Below are 17,264 nucleotides of genomic sequence, written 5' to 3' on the forward strand. Positions count from 1 at the left end.
CGAAATAACAAAGGTTACATGATGTAATGTTTGCTTGTATCTCCATCAACACATGTTGAGATTTTACAAGTAGCATTGGCAAAGCCCTGCAGTTGACCTATTCATTTAATTATACCCCTCTCCAATTTTTCCTTTAAATATTTTCTAATGCACACTTTTACAACAAAAACACCAAGCCTCAATGCCATTGAATCAATTTGGACTCATAGTAGAGAGTAGAACTGCCTCTGGGTTTCTAAAACTGTCACTGTTGGCAGGTGTTCAAAGTCCCATCTTTTTCCACCAGGAGAAATGCTGGTGCCTTTGAACTCTGACCTTTATGGTTAGCAGCCCAATAAATAAACTATTCAGTCCCAGGACTCTGAACACCCATCCCTTTGTTCCTTGTCCTGGCATCTAATGTGGGTCCTGGACTCTGGACTTTGCATATCTGTCTGGAACTCCAGACCAACCATTTCAGCCAGTCATTCGCACTCATATCTTTTTGGCTAACTCTCCGCTGGGGCTAAAATATCTCCTGGATGCTTTAGGTCTCAACTTAGACATCACTTTCTCCAAGGATGCTTTTGTGTGTGTGTGTTTCTTTTTCTTTAATTCCCATAAGCCTTACCCCCTCTCTATCTTCGAAATGTATTTCTTGATCAAAAACTCTGTTCTGTCTGCTAAATATATTGAATGAGCAACAAGTGACTATTGACGTAAATGCTTTAAAATTGACTTTAATTATGGACGACAACAAACGATCATCAGAATTTGACATAGAGTTTGTAAAGCTCATGGGTCAAAATTCCAGCCACCACTGTCCTTTGAGCCAGTTGACAGTGCTTTCTTTTAGATAGGAAACAAAAGGTATTCATTTTCTTTGTGCCTTTCCATATGCTGGCTTGTTGGCTGTGTGAACACCTGCATAAAATCATTGTCTCATCCAAGTACCTGTAATGTCCACTCACCACCAATTTCATATTCAAACCGAGATATCAGAGGGTCTGGGTGAAATCCTAAAAATTCCCAATAATTTTACGTACCCAAAATGAGTAGAAAGTCCCATTGGAAAGATTAGGTGACATAGTCCTGAATTGCATATCTCTTGGTACAAGCACCATGGGCAAGGAGTCATTGGGTAACCCAAAATGCTCACTTGGACCCAAGGCTATGAAATCACTGTGTCAAAATAAAAGCATAAGTCTTTGCCAAGATTATGTGGAATATAATTTTCTTCCAGTCTGGGACAGTAAAAATGAAGTAAGACCAAAGATATGTTAAAACATTTTCAAGACCCTGCATCCAGAGAGGGCAGGTAGACAGATCCCTGTAAAACAATAAGCATGAGGTGAGTCCTATGATGTCCAATTTGGGCTTTTGAATTTCCAGGTCAGGTCTTTGTTAGATGAGTGTGGCAGAGACTTTGATCTCAGTATGGTGATGTTAGATAAGATCCAGGTTGAACATAGACCCATGTTGGGGATGTAGGGGAAGTGAGGAAGGGAGGGTATAGAGAGTCACTGAATTTAACTGAAGTGTATTGGTGACTCTCTGGGCTAATTGTGTCTTAAGAATATCTTCCCAAATTCTTGAGATCCCATAAGTAACCTGAGAACACAGTTGGATTCCTTAAGACAAGATTAGTTTCAAGGAATTCTGTGTGCTTAGAGCAGTTTTATCATGATGTTATTGCTACACTATGCAAGCTATTTACCCTTGCCTCATCATATACACACTTTACTTTGGAAATGAAATTTGCCTTTGAATCATCATCCCACTGGCCACTCTTTTTCCTCAGGTTGTCACTCACTGCAGATGTATACTGATGGACCTTAACAGAGGAATAAACAACACAACAAAACAGAAAACCAGAGTTCCACAAACCCCACTGTTATCCATAAGAAAGAAAGAACCTTAGGAAACTGGAATTCCTTTGTTCATTTGAAGAGAGAAAAGCTTTGTGGCTACCAAGCAGCCACTATTCTGTTTGGCTGACAGCCTCCTGTCTCTCCCTTCCTAGATAGATGGTCAGTGGAATGCCTTTCCCTGGGGGCAAGAATATCCAAGAATTATTACCCTGCAAACAGAGGAAGATGAGGTCATATTTACAAAGGAGAAGCAGCCCAAATCAAGCCAAGCTAACCAAGTCATCCCTCCTCAATCAATGCTTTCCAGGCCATTCCCTCTCAGCAACCCTATAAGGCAGAGTAGACCTGACCCCATGTCTTTCACACCCTGCGAGTTTCTCTGGGTTGAAAGCCTCATCTTTCTCCTGCTGTGCAGATGGTGATTTCAAATGGCTGAATGACCCAGCTCTTAAGCACCAGGCCACCAAATTAGACAAAGCACAATAATGACAGCAAGCACAGGGACAACAGCTCACCTTGATAAGGGAGTGCCACCAAACACATGTTCTCTTTACATGTATATTCTAGCCCCGCCACTCAGGGCAAGTCATGGAACTCCCCACACTGCCAGGCTGCTGATTACACTAGCTCTTGAGTGTAAGGTAACCAGCACTGACTGAAGGTGGTATCACAAACAAGGTCACGGTTACAATTTTTCAAGTGGGAGAAAAACACTCTGCCCAGCCCCTTAATCAGTTTCACAGGCTTTCCACTCACTCTTACATTCACTCCACTGACTCTCATGAAGCTTCCATCAGGTAGAAGTCAAAGCAGAGAGGAGGGGAGTAGTTCAGAGAGCTGGCAAGTGACAGAGCCAAGAAGGAGCTGTTTCACTATCTGCTCTCCCATTTAGTGCCACAAGGTGTCTGGGATGTCTAAAAGCTGCCCGGTTGTTGAACCTGATGTTAGATAAGATCCAGGTTGAACACAGACCCAGATTGGGGATGTAGGGGAAGTGAGGAAGAGAGGGTATAGAGAGTCATTGAATTTAACAAGTATATTGGCGACTCTCTGGGCTAATTGTGTCTTAAGAATGCCCCAGGCTGCACCATCTAATACAGAAGCTTCAATTTTCACCCCCTCACATGGCTTTCTCAAACCACATGACAGGTAAGAGGGAGAAGTCTCATTGGAAACTCTCAGTGACAACTCCCACTGACCACAAAGCCATGCCAAAGAAATGAAAAGGACCATAATAAACAATCTATCCTTAATGTCCTCAAGTTATCTTGTCAATTCTCATCTTCCTACGAATGATCTCAGCTAAGCATACTGGCATAATGACCCTAATTTCACTGAGAGACATACATAAAGCCTCAGATAGGGGATCTGCCACCAGCATTTGAAGACCTAACCTACGGCTCAGCCCAATGTGGCATGCATTTCAGAGCTATGGCACTGGGAAACAGCAAGGCTGACTTTAACTTTACTTTTGACTGATCTGGATCGCTCCTCACACGGTCCAAGGTGACTGCACCCTCCCCAGAGTCAGCAGGCCACCAGGTTCTTAACTCTCTTTCTGGTCAGTGGCTCTGGAGGGAGCTTAATGTATTGTATGGACCTGAACAGGGGTAGGAAACAGCCAAAAGCCCAGCAGAGAATGCACTGTTTTTTTACTTTTCAGGGAAGTTATTCTTAGAAAGGTACCCAGGGACCATAAATCTTATTTTGCCAATTACAACGTTGGAAATTCTGGTGGCGAACCTTTGGCATCCTTCACAGGCACAATCTCCAAAGAACCAAGTTGCCTCTCTCTTGGTGACAACACTAACATGGCCAAGATTAACCCCATGGATCACTGTACACACATTGCCTCCATGGGAAAGAAGACAAAAGATAGAGATGAGTCCCACACCAACAAGGTCACACCTGTCCATGAAGCACTTAACAAGATGGGTGATGGGGGAAACTTCCTTGACAGAGCATTCCTATGTCTGTTGTACATCAATGCACACTTATATTTCCATAAAAACCCTGTTTCTCCCCCACTTTCTCCTTCCCTTCCTGGTATCTCTACCCTCATTAGCAGTCCTGAGAGGTTTATCTGTCCTAGATTCCCTGTGTTGTGAGCTCTTATCTGGTCTAACTGGATTTATAAAATAGAATTGTGGTCATGATAGTGGGATTGGAGGTGTGGAGGGGAAGTATTAAAGAACTGGAGGTAAATCATATTTCATCATTGCAACACTGCACCCTGTCTAGCTCATCTCTCCCCACGACCCTTCTGTAAGTGGCATCCAGTTGCCTACAGATGGGCTTTGGGTCTCCACACTCTAAGCCCCCTCATTCACTATGATATGACTGTTCTCAGTTTTTCATGCCTGATACCTGATCCCATCGACACCTCATGATCACATAGGTTGGTGTGCTTCTTCCATGTGGGTTCTGTTGCTTCTCAGCTAGATGACCACTCAAACCTTTAAGACCCCAGATGCTATAACTCTTAAATTACTTGTCTCTGCATTTGTTAACACCCACTTCCTTTCCCCCACTGCCGCTCTCCTGACCCCAAAATCTTCAATCCAGTTTTCTTTAGATTGTTTATCCTGCCTATTTTATCTAGACAGACATGCAGAGACAATAAGAAGTACAAAAACAAGACAGAGAAAAACAAAGCAACAGAAGAAAACAAAACAATGACAAAAAGAAAAAGGAAAGCCTGTAAATAGTTCAAGGTCTGTGTGTTGGCCTTTAGGAGGGTTTTCTGGTTGAGTCTCATGGGTTGCCACACCCTGGTCCCAGAGTCTATTTTTGGTACTCCCTGGGGACTTCTTTGTTCTGTTCCCTTTGCTGTTCTGCTGCATGCCTTTAGTGCTGGGGTCTTCAGACTCTTTAAACATGGGGCCAGTTCACTGTACTTCAGACACATTGGAGGGCTGGACTCTAGTTTAAAAAAAAGCTGTGAACAAATTCCTATGCACACTGCACATATCTTACTTTGAAGTAAAAAACAAATGGGGCAAGAATACCCAGCGGGATGGATAAATGTCTTTGGCAGGCTGCATGTGGCTTGTGGGCCATACTTTGAGAACGCCTGTTTTAGTGTTTCACCTCAGTGTGGTGGGTCAGATTGGGCGCAATTCCCAGTCTCTCCAGTGTTGTTCCCATAGTGCTATGGGTCAGTGAGGGATGTCATAACTCATGGTGGGGCTTGCAATCTGGTCCTCTCTCTGCATTGGCTGTTCTGAGCAGGTTGGTGGGCCAGGATGTGTTCCTCGTTTTTTTCCTCCCCACTAATTTGTTCCTGTGTGCTCTAATCAGACATGCCCCTCTCCCTCAGCTGTAGCTTCAGTGCTGTCCTCTGAAGTGAATTTTTCTGGGGAAAAATACTTTTTATATCATTTTATTAGGGACTCTTACATCTCATCACAATTAAGACCATTTTAAAAAGAAACTGTAATGACAATGCTAATTTTGGACAAAACAGACTTTAAGATAAAATCTGTTGACAGATATAAAAATGGATATATTGATAATTGGGAAATTCATCAGGGGAATTAACAACACCCCATTTAAATGTATGAAGCAAATCTAAATACATAAACACATGGAATTAAAGGAGGAATACCACTGAAATAATAATTGGAGACTTTAATTTAGTATTTTCAATACTGAGAGAACTAGACTGCCAAAAAGATAGTGATCTAGGGAAATACTGGACAGACTCTTTATAACAAAGGCAAAAGGGCCCAAATGAAGCTGATAGATATTAGACTCTTAGCTTCACAGAAATGTCAGAGAAGTAAAAGGAATGCCTAGTAGGAGAATCAGCTGAACAAAAGCAGTTTAAGATGAGACAGGTGAGTGAATTTAGGTTGCCCTGACAAAGTGTGGTCATCTTAAACTTCTGCAAGCAGCATTCAAGTAAGAAAGGAGCCTGGCTTGTGATGGCTCGTGCCAGAATAGGAAGTATCTTCCCTTAATTTTCTTTTTTTTAAAAAATCATTTACTTGGGGGCTTTTACAACTCTTATTAATAATCCACACATATATCACTCGTGTAAATCACATTTTTATATTCGTTGCCCTCATCATTCTCAAAACATTTGCTCACCTCTTAAGTCCTTGGCATCATCTCCTCAATTTCTCCCTCGCCAATCCCACCTTCCACGTGAACCCTTGATAATTTATAGATTATTGTTTTGTGAAATCTTACACTCTCTGACATCTCCTTTCACCCACCCTTCTGTTGTCCATGCCCAGGAAGGAGGTTCTATGTAGATCCTTGTAATCAATTCTTCATTTTCTACCCCACCCTACCTCCACCCTCCCGGTATCATCACTCTTACCACTGGTCCTGAAGCAATCATTTGTGTTGAATTCCCTTGTTTCCAGTTCCTATCTCTACCAGTGGTCCAGACAGATTAGGGAGGAAGCATTTAGGAACTAGAGGAAAGTTGTATGTTTCATCATTGGTATACTGCACCCTGACTGGCTCAACTCTTCCCCATGACCCTTCCATAAGGCAATTTACAGTTGCCTACAGATAGGCTCTGGGTCCCCACTCCTCACACCCCCTCATTCACGATAATATTTTTTGTCTTTAATGCTCAATATCTAATCCCTCGACACCTCGTAATCACATAGGCTGGTGTGCTTCCTCAATGTGGGCTTTGTTGCTTCTGAGCTAGATGGCCATTTGTTTACCTTCAAGCCTTTAAGACCCCAAAAACTATATCTTTTGATAGCTGGACACCATCAGCTTTCTTCACCACATTTGCTTATACACCCATTTGTCTTAGGCAGTCATATTGGGGAGGTGAGCACACAATGGTGTGATTTTTTTCTTCTTTGATGCCTGTTAACGGATCCCTTCAGCACCTGGTACTCACCTCCCTTACTTTTAAGACCCTCCTGATGAACAGAAATGTGCCCGGTGATACCATTATATACCATTCACCAGAAACACACTCCAGCAAAGCCTCTGATCCTCCTAGGTCAGAATCCCATGGCCGTGATGGATCCTCCACTGGGTTCACCACCTCTGTGTCTGGTTTCACTTGAACACATACTCATCCAGGCAGTAGTGCATATAGTGTTGGGTCCCTCTCCACTCTCTATCCAACTAACCTAATCCCAGCTGCTCCCTGAGCCATCCTGCAAACTGGCAAAAACGCAATCTAGGCATAGGCACTTTCCCTGCTTTTGATTCTTGGCAGGCAGAAGATGCCAATCCATAGCCAGTGCCCTCCCAGAAAAAATTCCTCTTCTTGATCCCTGTCCTTTTGCCAATTTTCTCCTTGTTCTCTCTTCTCTTACTTTCATCCCTCTTTCTGACATTTTTTGTGTACTTTTTTTCATTGTTTCTCTTTTCTTATTTCTCTTTCTTTTATTTCATCTAGGTTTTTCCATACCTTATTAATTTCTTCTGTGTATTGTTTCCCTTCACTAGTATTGCTCATTATAGTCTACTTTTTTTTCTTTTTTACTTCCTTTAAAAATGTTTTACTTATTAAATCTTTACTATTTATTTAGTCATTGTTCTTTGTTTGCTTGCTTCCTCGTTTGATTAAAAACATTTTACTTTTTGTTGTTGCTTGACCCCTTCCTGTCTCACCCCCTGTACCAATGTCTACTTAACTGGAGGAAAACACTTGCCATACCAGCAGCCCCACCCATCAGCAAGGGCCACTAACACTCATAAACAGCATCATTGTTGATAGACAGCAGATACCACCAAGAAAGTCCACCTTAAACTGTCGCACATCAACACCAAAAGGAAACTGAAAACCGTCTCACATTCTCTGTCACATTCACCAACAGACAGGGTATAAGTGCCTGAAACTCACCAACTACAATCACCAGTTAATCACAAATCTCATAATACCACAAAGTCTTAGAGGAAACAAGATTATTTCCGTTAACATGAAGAAACAAGTCAGTCAACATGTGGCCAAACTCCAGAGTCAAATCATTCTGAACTATAAGTGGCATAAGAAGTAACTCAAAGGAAATTTTTAAGAATGAACAGTAAGTGTATCAACAGGTTGGAAAGATATAAAGAAAGCTACAAATAAGTTAAGAAAATTATAAAAAAAAAAAGACCTTAGAAAAATTCTTTAAAACATTACAAGACCAAAAATAAAACTTAGAAGGCATTAAAATGGTAAATAAAAATTCAGTAGATAAATATTAGGAATTCAGAAAAAAGGGAAGAAGTAGAATACAGTTAATGGAAGACATTCAAATATGTGCTTGATAACAAACTCTCAATAATAATCTTCAACCTGTGGGTTACTAACCCTTTTGGAATTGAATGACCCTTTCACAAGGGTTGTCCAACTCATAACAGTAGCAAAATTACCATTATCAAGTAGCAACAAAAATAATGTTATGGTTGGGGGTGACCAGACATGAGAAATTGTATTAAGGGGTCGTGGAATTAGGAAGATTGAGAACTACTGTGCTAGATACACAATAAAGAAAAGAATATAGAGAGGCCAAGAATAATTTGAGATGCCCTCAAGTATACCTTACATGTGATCAGAATTCCAGAAAAACAAGACAACAGAGAAAATTGTCAAAGCATTTTTGGAACAAAATTTCCCTAGAAAAATGAAAGCTGAGAAGCTATGCATTCAATAAGCTGGCCAAAGCCCAGTGAAGAAATACCCCCAAATAAATTCATCATAACCTATAATAATAACACTATTCAAAAACAAAGACAAGAAAAGTATTCTGAAAGCATCTTAGGAAAAACAAATAGTTCATTGCAAAGGGGCACACTAAGACTTAGATATTTCAGCAAGAAACCATGCCAAGCAAAAAGGCAATGGGATGACCAATCAAAACTTTGAAAGGAAAAAATGCCAGTCAAGAATTTTATAGGCTGAAAAACTACTTTTGAAATATGATGATGACTTTAGGAAGATTCCAGATAAACTACAGATTTTAATTTCTTACAAATCAGGCCAAAGACATCTTATAAGAAATAGGAAATGGAATTCTCATCCAAAGAACCACAGCAGACAGCAAACTGATTAAAATGTATGATTCCTCCCTGAAATCAACCCAGACTTAGAAATATCCAAAGTTCAGGAAACCTACAAAAATAAAATAGGGGCCAGATAAGTAGAGTAGTAAGGAAAATGATTATCAAGTAAAAAAGATGGAACAATTTAGATACAGAACTTCCAAATAAAGCAAAATAGTTTTGAAGAACTTTAGGGAAGAACTTTAGTGGAAAGAGTAAGTGGAAGGGAGAGGGAGAGGTTGGACCAGTGCGTGCAGCGGACATATTGATTTATAGAGTAGAGGTTCAAGAAGAGATAGAGAGTCTCAGAGAGAGATGATTGACATAGTGACTGCAGTAATGAGACCACACAGCTGCAATTGTGAGGGTGATACAGAACAGGTAGTGGTTTGTTCTGCTGTGAAATAGCTATGAGTAAGAATTGACTTAATGGCATTTTACAAAACCAGTCACTTCTATACAAATATAGTTTTGAAACAACAGCAAGAACAGCTAAGCATCATGCATGGGCTCACATGTATGTATGTAGCCATATATACATACATTGAGTACACACCCACATGTATTTAAAAATGTGTGTATATGTATATGTCCTTAATTGTATGAACACATGGTCAAATATATATAATGAGGCACTCAAGGTAGCTGCTTTTTCTTGTACCTGAACTGAATCATCTTAGACACATCAAACAGCTTTTGGGATTGGATATCTGGGTTTGAAGGATTAGGATGAGGAATAGAATGTTCCATTGGACATCTCAGTCAATTGCATAATATAATTTATAAATAGTTGTTCTATATTCTACTTTGTTTCCTTCCATATCCTACTTTCAAATATAATGTTTTCAATCTTAAAAGTTTGTGAGCATACATTAAAGGCACTCTTGGTCTAGCTGCAAGAAAAAGAGAACGACAAAACCACCTAAAAGAAGAAACTAGACTAATAATCAACACAAACCTGGGCCCTAACTACTCCAAGGCCAGAAAATCACAAACAATCATAATACATGAGAATTTGTAAAACTGGAAAGGCCAGGGGAAATATGGAAAAGAATCTCAAGTCCTTTAAAAACATACAGTACACACACACACCTCCTGGACTGATTGAGAACTGGAAGATTTCCCAAACACCGGTCAAATTTGTCCTTTAAACCTTGGACACAAAAGAAAACCAAGGTCATCTTGTAATACCGGAGGTATTACAAATTTGCTTAACATTTTAAATAAGAGTACCATACACCTTTACAAGTATCACCAATGAGGTTAGGTGAAAGATCATTGCTATAAATTTTAGAAGCCTTTATTAAACAAGAATATAAAGTGTTTAATCTTTGACAGTCATCTAGCTTTGTGCACTTCTGAAGGAATTGGGTTAATATTTCTAACACATCCCTTAAAAACTTGTAATTCTTCAATTTACACTATAGCAAATGATGATTTGTTTTCCTTTTCAGTGTTCTTTGACTGAATTTTGAAAGCAAAACAAATTGTAAAGGAACAAGAGGGCACTGTAAGATAAGTAGAGTTTCCAATTAAGTTATCTCAAATACACTAAAAAAAATATATAAGCAGTGCATTATTGTGATGGAGAGCACATATCTGGCTTTTTTTTCACAATCCATTTGTCAATTTTCTTAAGTCAATGGCCAGTTTTGGTAGTTTTAGGTCTGAACTGACCTGTCTAAGTCTTTAACTGGCCCACCAGATCCTTGAGAATGTACTTGTTCAATTGGATCTCTTTTTGCAGAACATTTTTCTACATAGACTTGAGTATAAGCCAAACTGCATATCAGCCGAGGCACCCATCTTTACCACAAGAACTGCATAAAAGAATTTTAAAATGTGCTGAAAAACGTGGCTTATACACGAGTATATATAGTAATCAGACTTACATGAGTGTATTCCTGAGAGAACTTGATTGAAGCCACTTAAAGTTATTGTACATTTCAGAGACATCTTTAAACTATGTATGAGCTGGAATATTAATAGCAGTGAGTTTTTTCACTTACCTTTGTATTTCAGGCCAAAGTGTCAGCAGCTACTTATTTAAAAAAATTAGAATATAAGAACATAGGAAAATAGATTAAGGAGAAATATGAGAATGGATATGCCTATGAATAATGCAACCAATGTTACTGACCAGTTTGGTGAGAAACACAGAATGGAAACCTAAACTGCTTTGCTAAAGTTCATTAAATACACAAAAAATATGATTAATAGAACAACCACAGTATGAAATCTACCAGTGTAACTACTCTGGTGTGTCCAGGGGGTCTTGGTCTTTAAGCCAGAATGGACTTGTGGACCAGAAAATGGCAAGCAGAATCCAAAGCTTATTTGGAAAAATAAGAAAGGCATGTGACGTTGCAGGTGGGTGGGTTAGGGCAGCTTTACTGTGTTGCTACTGGGTGAACTGTGTGTAAGGTTTTTTCCAGGCATGGGGTACTTGGCCTGTCAGTGCCTCCTGATCATGAATGGTTCTGACCATAGTTCAGGTCCAATCAGAAACTTGATCATGGTCTTCCCCATTACTGGGTCTTTCAAAGAATTGGACAGGAAAGATAGCATGCAATAGCTTGGCAAATAGAGGCTTGAAGATGCTGACTTGAAAATTTAAAATCACCCTAGGGGTATATGGACTGCAAGATTATTTAAATTGCCCTAGGCTGTTGAAACCATCTTTCCAGACCTCCTGCTGCTAACTTAGAAAAGCTTCCTGCCATAAGGACTCTTAGCTCTTATTTGCCAATAATCTCTGTATCTCCTATTGTCCACTATTAGCCACACAGACATAAAAAAAACAACCTTGGACCAAATGACAGATAGCTTTACACACTCTTCTAAACAATTGTAGAAGAATGCCATCAATGCTATCTATATTCTTTTTATTAAATAAAAGAAGAGGCAGAAAAATATCTTCCTTGATCGACTTATGGAAAAATGGTAACACGTACCATGGGGACTCTGCATAAATCAATGGAGGAGAGCAACTGAGAGAAATTCCACTTTGCCTGGTCACAGGAATAGCATCATAAATATAAGTAGGCACAGATCCAACTGGTTTTGAGCAGCTGTGGGCTTTTGTTTACCATTGTGGAGGGCAACTAAACCCCACTACAGACTCAGCCAGAGCTGGGCTTCTTTGGCTGGTTCAAGAGCTTGTCTTCAACATATCCACAGTTTTCCACCACCTCTGGGTGGGGTTTAAACCCCTCCAGCCACTCAGTTAGACAGGCAATCAGAGCTCAGCTATATATTTACTTTTCTTTTTCTCCTCTTCCCCTTCCACACGCCCCCACCTCCATTCTCAGTGGGCTCAGTAGTGTTTTTTCCTTTCTCTTTCCCCTCATCCTTCACTACTGGCTTCTGGGCCACTCACTTATGCTTAGTGCAACTATGTCAGCCTTCTTCCCAGCTGGGGGAACACCAGCATTTTTCAGTGTAACACGTGGCTGAGGGATAATCCTACCTGCTACAGGGGAACCCACACCTACCCTTCAAGGCCCTTTAAGCAGCTAGGGGAAACCCTGCCTGCCCTTGGGGTGCCCCACATGAATTGGGGAAACTGTGCCAGCCTTCCACAGCACTCTACATGGCTGGGGGAGCCCATGCCCATCCTTCACATTCCCACGTGGCTGAGATAACGTCCTCCCACAGACTGTAGTGCTTCACATGGTCTAAGACAACTCCAACAACCTTCCACAGTGTTCCACTGTTGTAGGAAGGTCTGGCCTACCTAAGTGGTGACCTAGCTCACTAGGGAAGTTCCACCCACCATCTGTGATCCTACATAAAAGCAGGCACACCCATCGATCCATCTTGCCACTCCCCTTGCAGGGCACACTCCTGCATATCCTCTGCAGCTCCTGAAGCCTCAATGCGCCCCAGCACCACAGCTTCCTGTGAGATCTTCCAGTTCAGTGCCATCCTTGCAGGTTCACAATCACTCAACCAGTATCTCCTGCAAGGACAATCAAACTTGCCCTAGGGACAGAATGAAACCACAGGAGGATAAGGCTCTAGGGCAACCCACAGTGCAATTAGCAAACAGGCAGTTTAAAGCCATATTCCTACAAGTCTCCCAGAGCCTAGTGTTCTTCAAATCTCTAGATAATGGCACCAGGCTCCTCTAAATCAAAATAATACAAACTGCAATCAGTCCACAAAACCTTAATGAAAAAAACAGGAGAGAAACAAAAGGCAATGCTCGAAGAAGTCCTGAACCTAAAAACATGCATAGGAAAAGGAGTGGAGATCCAGAGCCCATCTGTAGACAATTGGACATTTTACAGAAGGAAGAGATGAGCCAGTCAGGGGGCAGCATCACACCAATGAAATATATAACTGTGCTCTTGTTATTTAATGCTTCCATCCCCACACTATCATGACCCCAATTTTACCTTACCAAACTGGCTAGACCAGAGCATGTATATGGGTACACATAAGAGCTGGAAACACCAGAAATCCAGGACAGGTAAATCCGTCAGGACCAACAGAGAGTAACTATACCAGGAGGGAAAGGGGAAGGTGTGGGTAGGAGGGAGAATTGACCACAATGATCTACATATAACACCCTCCCAAGAACACAGACAAGAGAAAAGCGGGTGAAGCCAGACATTTGTCATTGTAAGATATGGGGAAAAAAGGAATAAATTATCAAGGGTTCACGAGGGACAAATAGTGGGGGAGGGGAGAAAATTATCTGATTGACCAACAGCTAGCTCAAGTAGAAAGATAATGTCTTGAAAATGATGATGGCAACACATGTATAAATGTGCTTGACACAATATTTTATAGACTGATCTGAGCTGTAAGACTGTGATCAGAGCTGTGAGTGTCCCAAATAAAATGATTTTTTAAAGTATTAAAAGTATTAGTCACTTAGAGAACTAAGGTGTATCTAACCAAATCATGGTATTTTCAAATAGAATAGTGTCATGGATTTCTCTCAACAAGCTAGGTTGTCATGAATTAGAATCAACAGTATGATACTAAGAACATTTATTCAATTCCTGGTTTCATATTTGGTAAATTTGTATATGGTAAGACTGGCAAAGACTGCACATACATATTTTACTTTTAAAAATTCTTGCCAGATGCTAAACTGTAGAATCTAGAATCACCCATGTAATGCAGAAAAAAATTAACAAAACAGCTCTGGTACCATAAAATGAAATTTGTGCTCTAAAAGAGTAGTCCTCCAACTCTCTTCAATTTATGCAATAATTAACTTCCATTTTAAGACTCAGAATAAGTCAGCCCTCTACAAAATGTATCTTTGGACTTAATTGCTATTATAAAATTAGGTTTTGCTTTTAATAAAAATAGAAAGAGCCTAGAAACTAATGTTATGTATTTTAATGTCAACGGAATTAAGTAGATAAAATCAGATTCACATTTAGTGGAAAATCTGTACAAAAATGTCTTCAAGAGGAAAGTAAGGCTGCTTCTATCAATTTGTCTTTTTGCAGGATGCCGGCTGTAAAAATAAAACACTGTGTTTCCCTCTGAGAATTTTTCACAGTTTTTTTCAGTGACATTCTGAGAGAGGTCTTTTTTTACTAACACCTGAGAATAGAAGAGTAATAATCTGCAAGATTGCTAAGTAAAACTAACTTTAAAATATTAAAGTTCAAGAAATGTGATACTATAATCTGAAGATAATACAATTTGTTACTAAGACTTAGCTTTTTGTTCATCTTGCACTATTTTCTCAGTATTGGCCCAAGATGCCATTATGATGGAACAAATACAGTTTGAATACATTCACCATTGAAGTTTTCCTGGAACAGCTACAGTGTTCAAAATTAAGATATGGCAAATTTGAAGTGATGGAATTAAATATTTCATATTTGGCTCAACTCCATACATATAAAATAAGAGCAAACATAAAAGATATATCCATAAGTGACAGACTTTACTATGTTCAAACACAGTTGTTTAATGAAAGGTGGCAAGCCTAGGCTATAAAGTGTACTAGCCCAGTTCTAGAATGTAGCAGATGCTGGGCATGGGCATGGAACAGAGCTATAATATTGGTTGATCTGGGGCAGTCAATTCTGTTTGGGAGAAAACATTCTTGAAAGGAGAATGAGTTTTGAAATTTTCAGTTGTAACAGAAGTAAAAGGAGTAATTATTAAAGAAAGCAGATTCATCCCCAACAAAATCTACATCATTTTAATATATTACTTTCTGCAGTAAAATCTAACAGTATACCGAAACCCATAAACTAAGTATTTTAACTATAGCAGACTCAAACCCCAAAGTCCATAGAGTTATTATGGAAATCTTATTGTTAAAAAATTTGACTCTATTTCTTTTTTTTTAAACGTTTTATTAGGGGCTCATACAACTCTTATCACAGTCCATACATATACATACATCAATTGTATAAAACACATCTGTACATTCTTTGCCCTAATCATTTTCTTTTCTTTCTTTCTTTTTTCCCTTTTCTTTTTTTACATTTTATTAGGGACTCATACTATTCTTATCACAATCCATACATATACATACATCAATTGTATAAAGCACATCCATACATTCCCCGCCCCAATCATTCTCAAAGCATTTGCTCTCCACTTTAGCCCTTTGCATCAGGTCCTCTTTTTTTCCCCTCCCTCCCCGCTCCCATCTCCCTCATGTGCCCTTTGTAATTTATACATCCTTATTTTGTCATATCTTGCTCTATCCGGAGTCTCCCTTCCCCCCCTTCTCTGCCGTCCCTCTCCAAGGGAGGAGGTCACATGTGGATCCCTGCAATCAGTTCCCCCTTTCAAACCCACTCACCCTACACTCTCCCAGCATCGTCCTTCACACCCTTGATCCTGAAGGTATCATCCACCCTGGATTCCCTGTGCCTCCAGCCCTCATATGTACCAGTGTACAACCTCTGCCCTATCCAGTTCTGCAAGGTAGAATTCGGATCATGGTAGTTGGGGGGAGGAAGCATCCAGGATCTGGGGGAAAGCTGTGGTATTCATCGGTACTACCTTGCACCCTGACTGACCCATCTCCTCTCCTAAACCCCTCTATGAGGGGATCTCCAGTGACCGATACTTGGGCCTTGGGTCTCCACTCTGCACTTCCCCCTTCATTCAATATGGTATATATATATATATATATATATATACACACACACACATATCCTTTTTTTTTTTTTTTGCATGATGCCTTATACCTGGTCCCTTTGGCACCTCATGATCGCACTGTCTGGTGTGCTTCTTCCATGTGGCTTTCTTGCTTCTGAGCTAGATGGCCGCTTGTTTATCTTCAAGCCTTTAAGACCCCAGACACTATCTCTTTTGATAGCCGGGCACCATCCGCTTTCTTCGCCACATTTGCTTATGCACCCATTTGTCTTCAGCGATCCTATCATGGAGGTGTGCAGTCAATGATATGATGATTTTTTGTTCTTTGATGCCTGATAACTGATCCCTTTGGGATCACTCACTCACAAAGGCGGGTGTGTTCTTCCATGTGGGCTTTGTTGCTTCTGAGCTAGATGGCCGCTTGTTTATCTTCAAGCCTTTAAGACCCCCATCATATCTCTTTTGATAGCCGGGCACCATCAGCTTTCTTCACCACATTTACTTGTTCACCCACTTTGGCTTCAGCAGTTGTGTCGGGGGAGTGAGCATCATAGGGTGCCAACTTAATAAATGAAAGTATTCATGCATTGAGGGAGTGCTTGAGTAGAGGCCCAAGATCCTCCCGCCACCTTAATATTAAACCTATAAATGTAGACAATTAGATCTATTTCCCCATCCTCATATATATGTTTGCATGTACACGTCTTTGTCTAGATCTCCATAAATGCCCCTTGACTCCCAGCTCCTTCCTCCCTCTCCCTTGACTTTCCTCCTGCCCCACCACCATGCTCCGTCCCCAACTGGGCTACAGCTATACCTCTTCTCTACGCAACCTTACCCTTGATCGTTCCCCATCAGGCCTGTCAATCCCCCCTCACTACCATTTTGGGTCCGATGTTGTTCCCTTGTCCCTGTGTTTATTAACACCACTTCCTTACCTTCCTCCCCCTCCCCCACCCAGATCTGTCTGTCCCCCCGGAACTGTCTGTCCTATTGTTTTTCCTCCAGATAGTTCATCCACCCTGTCCTATTCAGACAGACCTGTGGAGACACTAACATGCATGAAAACAAAACAGAGGAAAACAAAGCAACTGTATACAACCAGACAATAAAACAACAAAAACAAACCACTGACAAAGAACAAAACAAAACACTTCACAAAAGAAGGCTTGTCGTTCGTTCAAGGATCGTTTGCTGGCCCTTAGGAGCGTTTTCCAGTCCAGTCTGTTGGGACACCACGCACTGGCCCCAAAGTCCACTTTCAGCATTCCCTGGGGACCTTGCCACTCCATTCCCTTGCTGTTCCACTGC

At 40.6% G+C, this 17,264-nt stretch overlaps 1 protein-coding gene across 1 annotated transcript in view; it reads left to right on the forward strand.

The window, feature by feature from the left end:
- Positions 1-17,264, forward strand: part of LOC142435634 (heat shock transcription factor, Y-linked-like) — a 43,106-nt gene that overhangs the window by 2,195 nt on the left and 23,647 nt on the right. The window lies entirely within an intron of this gene.

Source organism: Tenrec ecaudatus, chromosome Y, assembly GCF_050624435.1.
Source record: "Tenrec ecaudatus isolate mTenEca1 chromosome Y, mTenEca1.hap1, whole genome shotgun sequence".
Taxonomy (NCBI): Eukaryota; Metazoa; Chordata; class Mammalia; order Afrosoricida; family Tenrecidae; genus Tenrec; species Tenrec ecaudatus.